Source organism: Malaclemys terrapin, chromosome 5 (genome assembly GCF_027887155.1).
Source record: "Malaclemys terrapin pileata isolate rMalTer1 chromosome 5, rMalTer1.hap1, whole genome shotgun sequence".
NCBI classification, from domain to species: domain Eukaryota; kingdom Metazoa; phylum Chordata; order Testudines; family Emydidae; genus Malaclemys; species Malaclemys terrapin.
Window position 1 is genome coordinate 33091840 of NC_071509.1, and position 15053 is coordinate 33106892.

The 15053-nt window shown below is 42.2% G+C and overlaps 1 protein-coding gene across 5 annotated transcripts in view; it reads left to right on the forward strand.

Annotated features, from left to right (window-relative positions):
• The window catches only part of SLIT2 (slit guidance ligand 2), a 422038-nt gene that overhangs the window by 250936 nt on the left and 156049 nt on the right, over positions 1-15053 (forward strand). The window lies entirely within an intron of this gene.

Here is a 15053-nt window from a genome sequence, read left to right on the forward strand (position 1 = left end):
AATAGTAAAACAGGATTTTTCAAAGCCCTTGCTTGGATTCCCTTCTGGATACAATTTTCTTCATTTGTTCTTCTGCCTGTAACAAACAGTTTCTGAGAAAAAATGTTGTTCAAATTAAATGTGGGAGGAGGGAAGCTAAAAAGCAAAGCAAATAATGGTGGAACACTGCATAGCTTGTAATGAGACAGCCTGAGACCTGGAAGGGAAACACGTTTGTATGCTAATCTAATACTTTTTGCATCTGGTATCAGGCCAGCAAATTAAGTGGGCCTGTTGGATTAAACTCTTCTTGGCTAATTTCATGTCTAGAGCTTCAGCTTCAGAAAAGGGTTCAGAACGTTCTTTGAGTCTATTTACAGAGATTCAAATAGCTCTGCCTCCCTGACTCTAATAGTCATCCCACTCCAGGGTCTGCACTATCTTTTTTGTGCACCATCCTCCTTATCTCACTTTGGCAGTCTCTGTAGACCCTTTTTCTTTAAGAGCATCAAGCTCCTGTAGCCTCTATAATGACCTATCATCTCCTATGTTCTTCAGTGTGCTTAGGTGTGTAGGAGAGCATCGTCTAGCGAGAATACTAGCATTTATAGGTAAGGGAGGCAAATGAATTTTGTAAACTGATTTCCATACTCCTCAAGCTTCTTTCTTACTAGAAAGTTTAAAACAGAGAATTGGACCTATTGATTATGATTCTTGACTCGTGTTTTTATATTTAAAAATATTCATGTTGAAGTTTCACTCTGCAGTAAAATCTGAGATTAAATCTGAGGCAAGCCCCACCCCCTTATAGAAATGTTGCTCAAGGTGTGTTGGTTTTGTTTTGAGTTTTAATTTTTGGCATTTTGGGGTTCCCAAATTGAAGCCGTTATTACCGGTATTTCAAGTCTAAGAAAATTTTGCTACCACTAGAAGGCAATATTTTTCTGAATGATCCTTTGCATAAGAAAATTGATATGGCTCTAAAAAGGACTTTGAATAGTAATGAGTCTGAGAGCATCAATGGGAACTTTCTAATGTGGGGGTGAGATTTAAGAATGCCAGAAATATCCCAGTCCATTGTAATTTAGACTCCAGTTTCCTGCATGACACATCACAGAATTACCTCTAGGATTTAACATATATTCTAGTGTGATAGCCTGCAGAGCAGTTTGCCTAAAGTTCTGGAATTCAAATCCCTTATAATCATTTTGTACACACCAATAATGATGTTTAAAGCCTTTCCTCTTTTGGGGATAATCCATACAAAGCTATCAGCAAGGTCCTAACAATTCCAAAAAATCCAAATCCTATTTGTGGCACCAAAATGTTGAATTTCAGAATGGATACCATAGATTGCCTCCTTTTCTTGAGGTCCAAAGGAGAATATTTTCTCAGATCTTTGTCACTAGTAGAACAAAAGGAAATATCAAAAAGTTTTCCACAGAAATACCTATACATAATCTGACTAGTCAATGCCAGTATCTCTTTGCCATCTCGTAGTGGAATGTATATCATGTATATCATTGGGTTGGGTGGGCTGTGTGTAACTTGTAATGATAGACGAGTGCTAGCAGAAAATGGATGCCCTCCAAACCTCTCTGCAGACTTGAAAAAGAGAGGCACAATTTAAAACCACAATCTCCTATCCATAGAAGCAATATCTGTCAAGATCAGATAGATAGCAAACACTGTATTCTGTTTGATTATCCAAGAGAAGTCAGGAAACAATTGACCAATTGTGGGTTTAGAAAGATTGAACTAATTTGCAAACAAAAGCCATTACAGAATAGAGTGGTTAAAATCTATTTTCTATCCATCAATTCAGGTGATTAATATTCAACCACCAAAGTATTTCCATCGTCTCATTGAGTATTTATTATCACCAATATTTAAGGTTTGTTCTAATCTCAGCATTTCCAATGTAGTACTATGATCTTTGGTCTGCCCATGACCTTAAGAATCTTCATTGAAACTATAATTTCGATGAAGATTCTTAAGGTCATAGTAGCAGAGATAAGGAATAGAGTAAAAGTAGGAATCAAATATTGGGACAATTTGCTAATTCAAACGCCATTGTGTCCAGAATTTATTCTTATCCCTACAGTTGATGTTCATCAGGAGTCAAGAGACAGCACAGTCTGGCAATGCATTTCAGTGCAGTAAAATAATGGCCTTCCAATCTGCCACAAGAGTGAGCAAAATAAAACAAAAGTTTGGTCAGCTCAGCTAGATGGGATTACTTCCACAAAGAAGCATGCTGTCTTTCTTGGGTCTTTTTGGTTTCTTGCCTCAGAGTTAGCTCCTATGCAGAGTACACTCCAGAGCCCTCTTGCTGCTTCTACAAAGAAAGAGTTCAGTTTCCATAGAACTTGGACAAAATCATCCTTACCAGGGCAATCTCAAGCTTTCTTTAATATTATGCATAAGTTATCCCCATTTTCAGAAGACTTGAGAGCCAGAATTGCTAGTGTATTCTGACAGATGTCAAACTCTTGGGATAGCTAGTTCACCTACCTCACCAACTCATACATTAAATCTGACTAGGTCAGAGATATGTGTTCACATAAACACCTTAGAAAAAAGACCAGTATAGGAAGCTCAGAACAGGTTTTGTTGGGCTCTGAAACATATGAAGTTCTCAGGGACAATTCAGCAGTGCTATAGAGACTATTAAAATGTCAGCATTTACGAACATTTACCACAATTATGATTGACCTCTCCTGTCCTAAGTAGAGGGGGAAATGGTAGTCATCTTGGATAACACCAGATGGTAACTCTCCAAGCCTGAATTTTCCTCTTCAGGAGCACTCCCTTCACCCATGTGAAGACCACCCTTGTCAATATTGTTGCTCTTAGCTACAATCATTGATGTTATGCTTCAGTTTAGGTGATCCATGCTGTCAAACCACCATATCTGGATCCAACTGTTGGAAACAGAGAAAGTTTGGTTTCTGTTTTGAGAATGATCAGTGTATTTTGACCTCTGAATCTTCCCTCTTTACCATACTTATTTTTTTCAGAAGGGATTACAAAAGTTCTTAACACTGTTAATTCATCTTGTGCCCTTGTGATTGAGATAAGATCCAGGGTTATCTAGATTCTTATATGGCAATCATCACTGTAGTATCTGAGCACCTCACATATATTAATGGGATTTTCCTCACTAAGTTGATGAAGTAGAAAAGTATTATCCCCATTTTACAAAGGGGGGAACTGAGGTATAAAATGATTAAGTGCCTGTGTACCCAAAATGTCACATGAATTCTGTGGCAGAGGTGAAAATTGAACTTAGACCTTCTGAGTCCCAGGTCAGTGCCTTCACTGCATACTCTTGGGGGAATTCTGTGCCAAAAAATTAACACTTCTGCACACAATATTTTAAAATCCTGCAAAATTCTGCATATTTTAATTGTCAAAATAATGCAATATACTCCAGCTGATTTCAATTATTTTGGTAATTAATTAATGTACAATACAATGGATGGAGAATGGGAGTGGGGAGTACTGGAGAAAATCCCCAAACCCCCTTGCCTAATAGTAATGTAGCTAGTAATGATCCTTTATTTTGAGTGATTAGTCAACAAATATATGCAGCTATGTGCTCAGTATTGCATCATAGGTAACTGAAGAGTAAGTGGGGAATTAAACTCACAATTTATATTGGCTACTGACCATCTCTAGAAAGAAGCAAATTTTGATAAGAAATGTTTTCAGTCAAAAAATTTAGACCAGTTCTAATCACTAAAGCACCATAAGCACTTATAAAGCCATATTGTCCTTTATACCACTCTGGCAATGTAAAGGAACCTTAAAACTTTTACACTTGTTTGTGAATTCCCCCAGGAGCATAAAAGACAATGGGAACAATTAATTAAGCAGGCAGGCTGCTACATTCTGTTCTGCCTCAGGGGACAGAACCTACCTACCCCTAAGAAACACCTCGAAACCCTGCCCTTCCATGCCGAGCGTGCTGCAATATCAAGCAAGAGGGATGGAGTGTGTGTGTCTCTCTCTCTCATGCACGACTGCCCCCTCCCGCCCCTCAGCCACGATTGTTCCGACCTGCCTGTGCTGCTAGAGAGGGACATATGACCGCTCTCGTGGCTTCCCTTTGCTTCCCCATCAGAAGTCATTTTTCTGAAGGGAAACAAAGAAATCTACGGGGGACATGAATTCTGCACATATGCAGTGACACAGAATTCCCCCAGGAGTAACTGCAAAGCCATCTCTCTTAATCTTCTGTGACCTGACTCCCTGTTAGTGCAGTTCGTAAAGGCAACCACCTTAATTCACCCTCATGTCTGCAGTATTGCTCCATCTAAGGGGACACATTCTCATTTCCAGCTATCTCTGAACTTCCTTTTTCAGCCCCTTGCTGCTATTTCCTCTGTTTCCTGCCTTTTTCTGAAACTCTTCTTACCTAGTTATTCTTCAGGACAAGGTGACGTTGAGTAATGGAGTCTAGTGATATATGAAAGTGGGTCCAAGTCCATTAAAAACAGTGGATAAAGGTAGTAAAACAAAGTTGGCAAAGGTTGTTCTGCCTGACCGTGGAGTATTACAGACTTGGACACCTGTGTTTCTAGTGACACCCTTTAGCTGGCACATCCATACTGGCTAGTTGTTTCAAGAAATAAGGAAGTCCTGAACTTTTTCATCCCTGCTGCATATAAAATAGCCCCCCCTCCAGCTTTTCCCCCATATAGTCTAGTATTTTATAATTAAGTGTTGGCTTTATTGATCCCATGTGGTCTGAAATGGCATGTGAAGGGTGCTGAAATACAGAGTCTGTGTGCCAGTGTTTCTGCACAGGAGTATCACCGCCATGTGGAATAATCTCAATGTACTATATGTGTATTGATCTAGGCTCATATGCCACATTTTTCTTAATAACATCATCATAGTTTACGTATGCCATATCTTGATTTAAAGTGTTCAGGAACAATATTCTTTGGACGCCTTATGTGAAGACAATTGAATTTTAGAAGGAGGAGACAACTAACGGGTGATCAAAATAAATCTGTTTACTGATTAGTTACTACCGCTACCTGTGCAAATGAAGAAGGAACTGAAACTCATTCATTCTAAATTAGCATATTGAGAGGATGAATAAATAATTAGCAGGTTAAACATCTGCATTTCTTAAAGGGTGAATGCTTTTGGTTAAGATTATTAGTCTGCATCATATTGTTTTAGCTTCTAAGCACAGACTTCAGCAAGTTTCAGATATTAGCACTTCATTTGGGGTTTTCTTAGAGCAGTGGCTCTCAACCTTTCCAGAGTACTGTACCCCTTGCAGGAGTCTGATTTATCTTGCGTACCCCCAAGTTTCACCTCAGTTAAAAATGACTTGCTTACAAAATCAGACATAAAAATACAGAAGTGTCACAGCACACTATTAATGAAAAGTTGCTTACTTTCTCATTTTTAGCATATAATTATGAAATAAATCAATTGGAATATAAATATTGTACTTCCGTTTCAGTGTATAGTATATAGCAGCATAAACAAATCACTGTCTGTATGAAATTTTAGTTTGTACTGACTTCGCTAGTGCTTTTTATGTAGCCTGTTGTAAAACTAGGCAAATATCTAGATGAGTTGAGGTACCCCCTGGTGTACACGTACCCCCTGGTGTACACGTGTACCCGCAGGTGTACACGTACCTCTGGTTGAGACCACTCTTTTAGAGGATGAGAAGGAAAGACCAAAATTGTTCATTTAAAGTAAATTATAGGGTGGATACTTGGATGTATGGTATGTTAGCAACAAGAAGGTAGTCAAGGAAAGTGTGGGCCCCTTACTGGATGGAGGAGGCAACCTAGTGACAGAGGATGTAGAAAAAGCTAATGTACTCAATGCTTTTCTTGCCTCTGTCTTCACGAACCAGGTCATCTCACAGATTACTGCACTAGGCAGCACAGTATGGGGAGGAGGTGACCAGCCCTCTGTGGAGAAAGAAGTGATTCAGGACTATTTAGAAAAGCTGGACGAGCACAAGTCCATGGGGCCGGATGCACTGCATCCGAGGGTGCTAAAGGAGTTGGTGGATGTGATTGCAGAGCCATTGGCCATTATCTATGAAAATTCATGGCAATTGGGGAAGGTCCCGGATGATGGAAAAAGGCTAATGTAGTGCCTATCTTTTAAAAAAGGGAAGAAGGAAGATCTGGGGAACTACAGGCCAGTCAGCCTCACTTCTATCCCTGGATAAATCATGGTGCAGGTCCTCAAGGAATCAATTTTGAAGCACTTAGAGGAGAGGAAAGTGATCAGGAACAGTCAGCATGGATTCACCAAGGGAAAGTCACACCTGACTAACCTAATTGCCTGCTATGTTGAGATAATCTGCTCTGTGGATGAGGGGAAAGCAGTGGATGTGTTATTCCTGGACCTTAGCAAAACTTTTGATTCGGTCTCCCACAGTATTCTTTCCAACAAGTTAAAGAAGTATGGGCCGGATGAATGGACTATAAGGTGGATAGAGAGCTGGCTAGATCATCAGGCTCAAAGTGTAGTGATCAATGGCTCCATGTCTAGTTGGCAGCCGGTATCAAGCGGAGTGGCCCAAGGGTCGGTTCTGGGGCCGGTTTTGTTCAATATCTTCATTAATGATCTGGAGGATGGCATGGATTGCACCCTCAGCAAGTTTGCAGATGACACTAAACTGGGAGGAGTGGTAGATATGCTGGAGGGTAGGGATAGGATACAGAGGGACCCAGACAAATTAGAGGATTGGGCAAAAGAAATCTGATGAGGTTCAACAAGGACAAGTGCAGAGTCCTGCACTTAGGACGGAAGAATCCCAGGCACTGCTACAGACTAGGGACCAAATGGCTAGGCAGCAGTTCTGCAGAATAGGACCTCGGAGTTACAGTGAATAAGAAGCTGGATATGAGTCAACATTTTGCCCTTGTTGCCAAGCAGGCTAACGGCATTGCCAGCAGATGGAGGGATGTGATCGTTCTCCTCTATTCTGCATTGGTGAGGCCTCATCTGGAATACTGTGTCCAGTTTTGGGCCCCACACTACAAAAGGATGTGGATAAACTGAGGCTTAACTCACAAATACTTCCTGTACCTGTACATAGCAGCATGCCATAAACATGTTACAAAAAATTATTAAAGAAAATCACCCAAACATCTACTATTGAATAGTACTGTTGACCTTCTGAGATTGAAAACTTTGCTAATTGGAGTTACCTTTTATGTCCAGGTAAGGGGTGAAGGATACTAATGATGAGCATTACAAGTACTGGACTTTTCTCAGATGATGATATAGTATTCCATTCCATTCCAACTGCAAATGTATGGGCTATACGTTTGCACAAATGTTGACCCAGATGTGTTCCCTGCCTGGGACATACACCAGTATTATGAAGATGGTAGCTGTTACTATAGGTAGTGCCAACATCCCCTTCAACACAAAAATCTAGCACAAAAAACAAAAGGGAAAAAATCTATTTCCATAAGATTGTTTGGAGTACATGTATTTCCAGTAACATGTAGAAATTTTTTTTGACATGTGCTGGTATATCTATCAATCTATTCTCACCTTACAATTTCTTCAGTCAATGAGAACTATGTGTGTGGAATGAAGGGAAAATGGGTAAAATTTTCAAAAACCTCCTAAGTGATTCCTAGTGCTTATCTACACATGCAGTTATTTCCCAATAGCTATTCCAGAATAACTGTGTGGAAACTCTTATTCTGGAATAAGAATACTCTTTTCCAAATTAGCTTAATCTACTTTGGAACTGAAGTAAGCTACACCAGAAAAAGGCAATCTTATTCTAAAATAAGAGTTTCTACATCTAGAATTATTCCAGAATTGCTATTCTACTTTAAATTAACCTCCCACTTTGATCATGCCAACCCAACCTAATTTCCTTCTTTGACAGGGTTACTGGCCTTGTGGTTAGGAGAGAAGCTGTAGACACGCTATATCTTGATTTTAATAAGATGCAGTCCCACATAACATTCTCAAGCAAATGTGATCTAGATGAAATTATTATAAGATGAGCACACAATTGGTTGAAAAACTGTACTCAGCGTAATTATCAATGGTTTGGTGTCAAACCGGGAGTATGTATCTAGTTGAGTCCTGCACGTAATCTGTCCTGGGTCCAGTGCTATTCAATATTTCCATCAATGACTTGGATAATGGATTGGAGAAAGTGCTTATAAAATTGCGGGATGTCACCAATCTTGGAGGAATTGCAAGCAGTTTGGAAGACAGGATTAGAATTCAAAATGACCTTGAAAAATTGGAGAAATGGTCTGAAATAAACAAGATGAAATTTAGTAAAGACAAGTGCAAAGTCCTACACTTGGGAAGTAAAAATCAAAAGCACAACTACATAATGGGGAACAACTGACTAGGCAGTAGTACCGCTGAAAAAGATCTGGGTTTAAAGTGGATCACAAATTGAATATGAGTCAACAATATGATGCAGTTGTGAAAACAGTTAATATCATTCTTTACTGTATTATTAATAGAAGTGTCACATGCGAGACATGGGAGGTAATTGTCCCACTGTGAGGCCTCAGCTGGAGTGTTATATGCAGTTCTAGATGCCACATTTTAGAAAAGATGTGTACAAATTGTAGAGTCCAGGGGAGAGCAACAAAAATGATAAAAGGTTTAGAAAACCTGACTTATGAGGAAAGTTTAAAAAATTTGTCTAGTCTTGAGAAGAGAATGCTGAAGGAGGACCTGATAAGTTTTCAAATAGAATCATAGAATATCAGGGTTGGAAGGGACCTCAGGAGGTCATCTTGTCCAACCTCCTACTCAAAGCAGGACCAATCCCCCTTAAATATATTAAGGTATGTTATAAAGAAGATAGTGATCAATTATACTCTGTCCACTGAAGGTAGGACAAGAAGTAATAGGCTTAATCTGCAGCAAGGGAGATTTAGGTTAGATATTAGGATGAACTTTCTAACTATAAGGGTGTTAAGCACTAGAATAGGCTTCCAAGGCAGGTTGTGGAATCCTTGCCAGTGGAGATTTTTAGGAACAGGTTTAACATCTGTCAGGGATGGGCTAGTTATACTTGTTTCTGCCTCAGTTTGTGGGGTGCATGAGATGACCTCTCGAGGTCCCTTCCAGACCTACATTTCTATGATTTTGTGATCTTCCATGTGTAGACAAGACCTAAGTCCTATTTTAAAAACTCATTTAACAGCCGAAGAATCTTTGAAAGGCAATGAGTTCCTAAGTCACTTTTGAATTCTAAGTTCTGTAGGCACTTTTACATTTTTTTACCCAATATACCCTTTTTGTTGTATATAAAATGGCCTGCTGTAATACCTAGGCTACTAAAAATAATTTTGAAGAAGCTTTTACTGAGGATCCTTTATAACTTCACTTCATCAGCACAGATATTGGACTTCATATAAAACAATATATCTCAGGATTTTATACTACTGCTCATCACTATAGTATCTGAATACAGATGGTGACCTGAAATCCTGTTTTGTTACAAATATGTAACTTGTGGCAGATTTGTGAAATTGGGCCTAATTTCAGACCCACTGAAAGGATTTATGGTTCTGACCCTCACTATGGCAAAACTCTGTGCTTTCCACCTGAATTTCAAAACAAAGCTCACTGGGTGTGAACTCACCCAAGTCCCTCTTCCTTCCCTCCCCTCGCCCATTGTGGTGTTTGGCACTTTAGGTAGTGGGTAGCTGAGGCAGAGCAGGACCTTTGAGAATAATTAAACAAGTTATTTTATCTGAATGACGCTAAATATTAGGCAAATAGATGACATCTGCAGTGCTGCATTGATATGTGGTTTCATCTGTTATACAGCACTAATGTAAGTGCCAATCACAAACATTTCCCCCAAAAATGTTTTATGGCATCTCTTTGCCAGGCAGAGTAAAAATAACTAGACTTTCCCTAATGAAAACTGGGCCGGGAGACCCAGGGTCTTCCCTGGGAAAATATTGGAAAATGATATGTTTGGAAAATGTGCTTTCATGTGCACAGAGAGGCTGTTAATATTTCTTTCTAACTAGGCTTGTAATTAACTTTCCAGCTCACTCCTACACCAGCCAGGAAGTGGGTCTCCATTCTTTAAAGCTCAAATGGTTTTGATCAAGGTAAACCTTAGAAAATCAGGTATCAGGGATGGTCGAGGTTGGTTTTTACCATCTTAAAAATATCTTCTGTCTTCACTCTTGTCTGTTGTATATGTCTGACAAATGTTGTGCTACCTTTTTGTGGTATTTGTGCTGACTGAGGCCCTTTCGAATGGAGTTGGAAAATTTCAGATGGCCTTAGATTTGATTTATCTTTTATCTGAATGTTATTGTAATGTAAGGGATAGCTCAGTGGTTTGAGCATTGGCCTCCTAAACCCAGGGTTGTGAGTTCAGCACTTGGCAGCGGTATTCGAAGCGGTGCACTCTGGGCGGTTATTCCACAGCGCATCTCTTCCTCTTCTGCCGCTAAGAGTTGCGGGAAAGCGGAGAGAGTCCTGAGGCATCCTGGGTCCTGTTCCAATGCCCTGTGATGCATTGCTTCACATCCCAGCGATCTCTGTGCTTCCGTCCTCATTTGGTGCCATCTTTCAACGGTTTGTGTACTGCGCATTCTGCCTCTTTGGTCTGCAGGAATGGATCCCGTACTGTTGACCAATATGCTGCTCGCTCTGACCAACACATCACGAGTAGCAGTGGAGTTATTCCTTCAACTACAAAGGCAAGAGGAGTGCGACATTGATCTCGCCACGCATAGTAGCTACGACACAAGATTGCTTGTGGCATTCACGGAGGTGCTGACCACGGTGGAACACCGCTTTTGGGCTTGGGAAACAAACACTGAGTGGTGGGATCACATCATCATGCACGTCTGGGATGACGAGCAGTGTCTGCAGAACTTTCGGATGAGGAAAGCCACATTTATGGGACTGTGTGATGAGCTCACCCCATGAGCTTGTGACGGGAAGGGTGAAAGCTTCACTCAGGGTTGGACGGCTAAGTCTCAGCACCTGGAGGCTGAATTTGAACAGCCAGAGAACAGAGCCATTAGAAGGGTGCAGCATGGGGCCATAAGGGTCAGGGATGCTTTGAGGCAGCAATTTGAAGCTGAAAGCCACTAATATTTGGTAATATGCTTGGGAGTGCAGTGCTTGTAATGCTAGGAGGTGATTGTGATGGGCGGAGACGATGCACTGTGAAGGTGTAAGAAAATTGCCTGTTGCTTTGTAGGGCTCTGTTTGCTTTCAATTAATGGAATAAAGATTGTTTTAAAACCAAAACAATTATTTTATTAAAAAAACAACAAGTGGAGGAGAGAGACAGACAAAAAGAAAGCCACATCAGCACTGAGGGGGGATAGGGGAAGGGAGGGTCCCAGGAGGAGGTGGGGTCGCGGGATGGTTAAAGATTTGTGTATGTCCAGGTATCGTATCCAACCTTCTCCTCTGGAGTACAGTGCAGCGGGTACTGTACTTCAGCAGGGCTAAACTGCAGAGGGACGGGTGTTAAGTGCAGTGGGTACTGGGAGTCCGCAGGGCTGGATTGTGACAGGACAGAAGTGGAATGCTGCGGGTATAGACTAGAGCCTGTAGGTTGATAGGAGTGTGTTGGTGGTGCTTGAGGGGCTCAGGGGAAAGAGTTTTGGACAGTGGCTGCAGGAGGGTGGGCGCTCAGCTGGTCGGTTTGTGTGTTAGTATCACCTGGAGTGTGTCCGCTTGGTGCTTCATAACGTTTAAGAGCCGTTTCATTCTGGCGCACCGCATTCTCCTTTCAGTCCCTCTTCTCACTGTCCCACCACTCCTTCAATTCTTGTTTTTCGGCCGCAGAGTGCATCATGACCTCATGCAGAAAGTCCTCTTTAGTTCTTTGTGGCCACTTTCTAATTCTGCCTAGCCGTTCAGCTGGCGATAACAAAGAGGCTCCCAAAGTCATATCTGTGAAGCCAAAATGCAACATTTTACAAAAGCAGTATTGTTTGCAACACACGGACAACTGATTTAAAACACAGACACTATTCACATACCTGTCACTAACTGGCTGACCCCAGGCAAGCACACATGAGCCGCAAGACCCCCAAAATGGTGCGTAACTGCAGGGAAGGGGAAAACAGTGTTCCAGGACCGTACTGTACACTGGGTATGTGGCTCTTGGGGAGAACCAGCATTGTAGGGGGGCCTTATAATCATTCCTGTCACCACATTTTCCACAGGCTGTGTTCATTATGGAAGATATCTTGCTGCTGAGGGTGAGCAGGGAACCAAGGGAGGGTCGTCTTCAAGATGGTGGCTTCCGCTCTGGCCCTTATGCAGTTCGCCCTTCCTCCCTCCCCACCCCTCACTGATGACAGAGGGGTGTGGTAAAGTTACCCTTAATGGGGCAAGAAACAAAGCAGCTCTGCCAAAGTTCTGCAGCAGTGGATTGCCCAGTATCTCAATGAGAGTTTTCTGGAGATCTCTGAGGCAGATTCCCGTGAAGTGAGGGAGTCAATCAACAGCCTGTTCCGCCACTCAGACTAGCATGTGATGGTACGTACATCACACAGACACAAGCCTTCTTTCTGCAACCCTCCTGCCCCCAACAGCTCGCTTCAGTGATTTGCAAAATCAAAGCCAGTTACCAGGGGCCTCCTCTCCTGTTTGTGCTTCCCCAAAATCCAACAGCTGTGACTGGCTAGCCTCCTCCGGGGTAGAGAAGAGCTCCAGGCTGCATGCATCTCTGACTTCCGAGTCATCCTCTGCCTCTGAGTCCCCCTCCCCCTTCACATCCTTGACCAAGATTTCCTCCTCCTGGCTTGGTCCACTCTTGACTGGCACATGAGCCACCGCAGTATCCTCAGTGGCCTTCGCAGTGGAGGTGTGGTCACCACTGAGTATCATGTCCAGCTCTTTGTAGAACCGGCAGCTCGTGGGCACAGCACCAGAGCAGCGGTTTGCCTCCCGCGCCTTGTGGTAGGCATTCCACAGCTCCTTCACTTGACCCTGCATTGAAGTGCGACCCGGTCATGGCCCCTTTCTGTCATGCATCTTGAAATCTGTCCATAGGTATCATAATTCCTATGGCTGGAGTGCAGCTGGGACTGGACAGTCTCCTCTTCCCCAAATGCTGATGAGGTCGAGGAGCTCGGCATTGCTCCAAACGGGGGATTGCCTGGTGTGTGGAGCAGGCATGGTCACCTAGAAAGATGAGCTGAGACCACTGCACATGTCACCGAGCAAACAGGAAGGGGACTTGCAAAATTCCTAAGGAATTTAAGGGGTGGGGATGACGGATGGTTACCTGAGGGCAGGGCAGTAGAGTTCAAACCAATGACCAGAGAGGCGAGAACAAGCATTGTGGGACACCTCCCAGAGGCCAATCGCAGTGCTGTAATTGCCACAGTGTCTATATTGGCACCTCAGCGCTGTAGCCAGGAGCGGTGCCAGGGTTTTTGGTTCCCTAGGCGGGGGTCCTTCCGCACTCCCAGTCTTTGGGGCACTTTGGCAGCAGGTCTCGGAGCAAGTGAAGGACCCGCCGCAGAATTGCCGCCGAAGACCCAGAGCGCGGAAGGACCCCCCCGCTGCCGAATTGCCGCCCCCCCCCCCAAAATCCTGGCGCCCTAGGCGACTGCCAGCCCTGGCTGTAGCCCCGGCACAGAAAGCTCTTCGCAGCATTGTTTTTTTACAGCGCTGCAACTGTGCAGTTTCTGTGCACTAAGTGGTTTGGCAGTGTGTACACCTTGGGAGTTACAACACAGAAAGCTGCTTTACTTCTCAGAAACTTGCCAGTGTAGACAAGGCCTAACTTAATCATGTCATGAACCAAAGCAGTTGTGTCCTTGCCAGGATATTTGTTGATAATTAGTTTATCATTTAAGGGGAGTTGTTCCACAGGCAGAAGTCTTTTAATTGATCTTTAAACACAAGGCCCCAACAGAAGTATTCCTGGGGGATATCTATTGAATGATGTCACATGCCAAACTAACTAATTGTGCATTTCCCAAAAAATTACACACTTGCCATGAGACTGTTTTGTTATCCAGTATTGTCACTTGATATGAAGTCACACCGATGACATAATTTACCTGCTGCATAACTTGTGGGTTGTGTAGTCAGTTGCCGAATAGAACTACCTAAAGTTATTTTGGCCTGCTGCTTCACTGCCCTATGACCAGATGAGGATGTCAGTATCTACACTACCACAGCAAAAGGACATTCAAAGCAGTTTTCAGCTCCTAGAAGAATGTTGAAATAACTGTTGATCCAACCAAGTGGAGCTTTATCAAATGGTAATAAGTGGAGGTAAAGCACAGTAAGGACCTCCTTTGCTCTAAGAGTAAAGTGCATAACCAGTCATACACTGTGGCACCCTCTTCTTCTCTAGAAATCTGGAAACTGCTCAGTCTACCACTCCCCCTGCATCATGTGTCTCTTCTGTCTATTTAGATTGTAAACTCTTGCAGGGCCAGGATATCTTTTTGTTCTCTTTGTACAGCACCTACCACAATGGGGTCTTGGTCCATGGCTAGGGTTCCTAGGCACAATGGTGATACAAATAATAAATAATATTTTCCCATGTTTCCTGACAGGTAAATCACTTTCCCCAACTGCCTACCTTTCATTTTTGATAAACTAAAAACATACCATATGTGAATAGCATCTGTTGTGGCCTCCATTGTGTTAAGAGCTATACAATACAATTCTGTTGAGGTATCTCTAATTGATGGAGATGTGATAGTCTTCACATAGTTGAAGGTGTGGCTAGTTGCCCATTATAAGCCTGATTTTGACCCACACGTTTACCTTTAATATTCATCTGAATGTTTAGTGTAGGTTAGAATTTTTATAGAAAATTTGGGAAAAAACTGGGCACAGTAAATTTGAGATTTTACCATTCAAAAACAAAAGTTGTTTACATCTCTCATACATATTCTTACATTTTTGACTTATCATACTTCCAAAATGTTTGGACTTCAAAACTGTGAACTTGTTTTATTTTGTTCTTCTGCTCCCAGACAACATTAGTGACTTTTGTTGGATTGGAGGGTATTATGTAGAGGACTTTATTTAGTTATTAAAAAGCAGTTTTTATTCCCAAATGCCATACT